The 5,731-nt window shown below is 37.0% G+C and overlaps 1 non-coding gene across 1 annotated transcript; it reads left to right on the plus strand.

Moving 5' to 3' along the window:
* Positions 1-240: 240 nt before the first annotated feature.
* Positions 241-312, plus strand: TRNAE-UUC (transfer RNA glutamic acid (anticodon UUC)). The gene has a single exon. It is a non-coding gene; the product is annotated as a tRNA-Glu (tRNA).
* The last annotated feature ends 5,419 nt before the right edge of the window (positions 313-5,731 follow it).

Genomic DNA, 5,731 nt, shown 5'->3' on the forward strand with positions numbered 1-5,731 from the left:
CATCAAACTGAAATCGGCCCAAAATCGTTATTTTGGTAACGGGCCATGTTTGGGCTAGGTGTTTTTGAGCCCGAAACCGCACTGTTGACATCCCTACTTCTCTTTAACCGTAGTAGATTTTAATATTGATGAAGACCCATTTTTTTACAAACTAACATGTATCAAAGCTGGATTGAAACATGATGAGTTTGAAAATTTTAAAGTGAAATCTTTTAACATTTTTCATTCAACATCAATTAATCCATTGTCGTCCAGTGGTTAGGATATCTGGCTTTCACCCAGGAGACCCGGGTTCAATTCCCGGCAATGGAATTGAGGTCTTATATATAAGACATAATTTTGTTTTAATTTTAATTGGATGTGACTGATGGACAAGTGGGGTGGGAATGGATGGTCCATTGCCTGATAAAATTCCCTTCTAGTTGAGAATGACTTGGCTAGGGGTGTCAATTTGTATACCTTAATGGATTGTGTTTGGAATGGATGGTCCATTGCTTGATAAGAGTCCCGCACTAACCCAAATCCAAACTACAACCCATTATAAATAGTTTTATGACCTGTTTTATAATTTTTTATTAAATATTGTTTGAATCATCATACTACCACTAGGTAGTTGGTATAGATTATCGAAAAATTGAGCATCAATTCAAAGATCAAATAGCATTCTACTAATTGTAAAGGACAATTAAAAGGATTAAGCATGAATGCCCAATTGAATGTATCAAGTTTGTTTAAATTAAGTAAATATTTATCTAATCTAGAGGTATTTCTTTGCATATCAAGTTAAATACTAATTCAAAAAAGAGATGGATTTCATAGAAGCGAGAAAAAATCAACATTCTCACAAAACAAGAACCCACTTTCAAGACAATCAATCATAGCGCAAGTTAGAATTTAAAAGGTCTTTTACTTTGAAGATTTGTTTCAGGACTATCCGGCAGAGCTTGAGGAATGAATTTGCAATTTCTATGTTACTATTTACTATCTGAGTTCTGAATTTCTATAAGGTGAGTGAAATTTCTATAATATAGAATGACTTTTCATTTTTTAATGGGAATTAATCAATAACAAATTTGTTTTCCATAGAATTTTGGCTCTTCTTGCAGGAAACTCAATTATTTCCTTTTGTTCTTTTTCTTGCATATCATAAATTGTTAGCCTAAACCGTTAGTCAACCCTAGTATAGACCGTTAGCCAAAACCGTTAGTTAGCCCGAACCCAAACCACACCAAACCGAAACAGGCCCAAAACCATTATTTTGCTAATGGGCCGTGTTTGGGCTGGGTGTTTTTGAGCTTGAAACCATTAAGCCCAACTCGAAACCGCCCCAAACCGCACCGTTGACATCCCTAGTTATCTTTCACATGAATCCCGCATAGGTACTATTCATGTGGGCCCCACACAAGCACTATTCATAGACACTATTCACGAATACCCTTGCTGCATTTATTTTTCTCCGTCGATCTTTTACACATGTGGAAAATAGTGAGTCGTCTATCGGTATTTTTTCCAGCAAGTGGTATCAGAGCAAGGTATGCGTGACTGTTCGTAAAAGATGTCAATAGAGGCAAGCGCTGAAGGACGGATGATCAACTTGAATGGGAGCAACTGGATGATATGGAAATCCAAAATGAAAGATTTTCTATATTACAAAAATTTGTATGCTCCCATAGAATGTGCATCATCAAAAGCAGAACAGATGTCTGAAGTAGAATGGAATGTCCTATATCGGAAGGTTGTTGGCTTTATTCGTCAATGGTTAAATGATTTTGTTCATCATTATATTTCCATAGAAAGTTCGACGCATTCACTATGTAAAAAGCTAGAAGGTCTGTATGAGAGAAAGTTCGCCTGTAACAAGGCATTCCTTATCAAGAGACTTGTAAATATCAAATATAAAGGGAGATTTATGGTAGAACATTAAAATAAGGTACAAAATATTGTTAACCATCTCAGTTGTATGAAAATGACACTTGATAATAAGTTGCAAATTTTGTTATTGCTTAGTTCGTTGCTAGAAATTTGGGAAACCTTAGTTGTATCCCTCAGTAACTTGGCTCTTAAAGGGAAGCTTATAATGGATATAGTAGCTAGAAGCCTACTGAATGAAGAGACAAGGAGAAAATCTTCTATCTCATCTCACAGTGAAGCCCTTGTCACTAAGAAACGAGGGAGAGGTAAAACTAGACCACTTCATCTTTGTGAGAAATCATGAGGAAGATCCAAGTCAATAAGCAGAATCACATGTTACTACTGTAAAAAAGTAGGGCATATGAAAAGAATTGTAGAAAGCTTAAGGCACGAATGAAGAACTAGAGTGAGGATAAAGAAGACCAGGAAACCACTACCATTAGCTCAAATGGAGATATTATCATCATCTCAACTGATTACGAGTTTTGCCTCACTTCTACATGCTATGACTCGGATTGGGTCATTGATTTAGGTGCATCCTTCCATTAAACCCTTATAAGGAATTATTTACCACTTTTGAATCAGGTGATTGTGGTACAATAAATGGGCAACAATGACATTTAAAAATCGTGGGAAAAAGGTAATGTGTGCATCAAGACAAATGTCATATGCCAATTGGTTTTCAAGGAAGTGAGGTATGTGTCAAATCATCGGTCCTTACTTCAAATCTAATTATCAAGGCAACGGTCAAATGGAGTCACAGCCAACTGTCGAGGAAGAGGGTGGCACCTCAACCCAAGGAGAGGACCCCTAACTATTTTGACAATGGTCAATGGAATTAAACACAAGTGCAAATATGAAAAGCAGAGGTAAGTGCAAATATTTTGTCATATGCCAATTGGGTTCCCAGGGAGGGGGGGGGGGGGCGCCCTCCCCCCCCACCCCAAGAGGAAAACAATGGTCAAAAAAACACAACAAAAAAAACGAGGAAGTCAAAAACAATGTTCAAGGAGGGTCACGCCAAATCTAATCCGCAGAAAGCAAGAGGGATCCCTAACTATTTTGACAATGGTCAATGGTAAAAAGTAAATATGAAAAAGAAAAAATAATAAAGGAAGAGTCCACTACATAATTGTGGCATCATACACTTGGTCACCTCAGTGAGAAAGGTATGTAAATTCTCACAAAAGAGAATCTTCTGTCAAACATTAAAGGTACGCACCTAAAATGATGTGTTCATTGTTTAAAGGGAAGACAACATTGTGTTACCTTTAATAGAACCCCATTCCAAAGAAAAAGAAAAAATTTTTTGTAAGAAAAAGGAAAAATTTTAGAATTAGTGCATTTGGATGTATGTGTTCCTATGAAAGTAAAAACTCTTGTGGGAGCTTTGTATTTTTTAACTTTCATAGATGTTGCATCTAGAAAATTATGGGCATATGCATTAAAAATTAAGGATCAAGTTTTTGATGTATTTAAATCTTTTCATGCCTCTAATGAAAGAGAAACAAGTAGAATTCTTAAATGTGTCTGTACTGATAACAAGGGTGAATACAATGGAGCTCTTGAAGAGTATTGTAAGGAGCATGGAATTCGCCATGAACAAACAATTCCAAAGACCCTACAACAGTATGATGTAGCTAAAAGGATGACCCGCACCATTATTGAAAGGATAAGATGTATGCTTTCACATGCAAAGTTGACATAGAGTTACTGAGGGGAAGCAATGCGCACCATTGTTCACCTAATCAACTTATCTACATTAACCCCTCTGAATGGAGATGCTCCTGAGCGAGTCTGGAATGGAAAGGAGGTATCCTATAACTACTTGAAGGTGTAATCAACTAAACTGTAATCAAAAGTCATAAGTCTTCTAATGTATTCAACTAAAGTGTAACCAAAAGTCCTAAGTCTTCTAATGTTTCGCCTTCTTCTCCAATTGTTTGTACACCTGCAACTTATGATCAATATCCAACTCGTAGTCCCATTGGTGAATAAGGCGTCTGCTATCATTGTTGATTGGAGCCATAATAGTGCTCCATACTAGTATTGGGAAGGTAGCACGAGCCACTATTAGTTCCTATTGCCTCCTCAACTATATAATAAATGGAAAATATCTCAACATCGGAGCTTGGGATTTCTTCTTCACCTGCATAGTCATCTAAAACAACAAATTCCTCTAAGGGTGAGCTCAAAAGAACTCAGTGAGTAGTCCACAAACAAATAACTAGTATCACAGTCTAAAATCAATACAACACATGGTGCAACATGACATAAAGTGGAATGCAATAATACTCTAACGTAGACATGCATTAAGGTAGAACACCAGGCTCCTCTGGGTAGGTCTCGTCACTCTGATCTCTAACAAGTTGGTTGCCGGTTTTGAGATCCCGAGTAAGGGGTCAATGCATCCTTTTGGACTATCACCATGGTTGAGGTTTATGTTAGCACTCTCTCACCACACCATTGGTAAGAGTATTGGCGTGTGTCAGGGTCATATCTAAACCAATGCTAGTCAACTACTCCGTCACATCAACCTAGGTTTAAATACCTCCCCTCATGCATCTCACACTCTTGGTTCAGTATCCTCCCCTACTAGAGTCAACGTATCCTATGGCACCAATCAACTCAGACTATGCCTTCTCTTAACCCTATTGGTTATCCACATATAATGGACGGGTAGCTCTCATGTCCTATCACAGGTTTGCTACTGGTCTTAAGCGCCCATAAGCCCAAGTCTATTATATGCAACCCTACCAATGAATAACCCCCATAATGTGGTTGTGTCCTTTTACGGGTTGGTTACTGGTCTTCAGCTCCCACCACCCCCACATTGCTACCACAGGTCACTTAGCATCAATATCCATGCCGATAGGGTGTGATATGATGAGATATCTAACCAAACTAACTTCCTAGTCATGGCATCCAATAATCGTGAAAAGTGCTGAGGGCATCAGATGATTGTGTCTTATACCACCTCCACTGGTGTCCCGAGCCAAGAACACCCAAATAGGCATTCCCCAGTCCACAATCATACACACATTCACTTTCCACAAAGTAGTAAACAAATTCAATCACATTCCCAATTTAGTCCATAATGTCACATTTTAATCCATACATCAATATCAATAACGAATGACTTATATTCTGTAATTCCAGAATCATAATCATCATTCCTAAATCCTAAAACACCAGCATGTGAAATTATAAACAAGTTCATAACATCTAAGAATATAATAATGGTTATGTGCAAGTGAACGTCTTTACTTTGCTATTGATTTGCAAGTTTGAAAAGTAAGTCAAAGAATATGTTCACGCTTCCCAAAAAGTCCTCTTAACACATTGGTTCAAAATTAGAAATAACCCTAAAGGTCTGACATTGAAAAGATAAACAAAAGAACAACACTAATGCCTGGGGCAACCAGAGCAGGCGACTAAAGTAGGTATGAGGAAGAGAATCAAGAAGGAGATAATTATTTATGTTTGATATTTTAAAAAGAAACGGTATGAGAGAGAGAATTAAGGATGGAGATAATTATCTATGTTTGATATTTAAAAAGAACGAATAGGTTTTACGTAACAAAAGGAAGAAAGATCGATTAGACTTCTAGGAGAATGATTCAAGGATAGGATTTGGGAATAAAGGGATTTGGGTTTTATTTTTATTTTCCTTTCAATTTTGCTTGACAAATAATGGTTCATTGTTTTGGAGATCCATCTCTTCTTGGAAAATAAATAAAGGAATTTAGAGCTGTAGTGGACAATCATGTTTTTCCATAAATAATGGTTTGAGTGAGAGAATTAATATTTTTTAACTTCA

The sequence above is a fragment of the Hakea prostrata genome, chromosome 7, assembly GCF_041222555.1.
Source record: "Hakea prostrata isolate BN-2017 chromosome 7, UWA_Hpros_2, whole genome shotgun sequence".
Lineage (NCBI taxonomy): Eukaryota > Viridiplantae > Streptophyta > Magnoliopsida > Proteales > Proteaceae > Hakea > Hakea prostrata.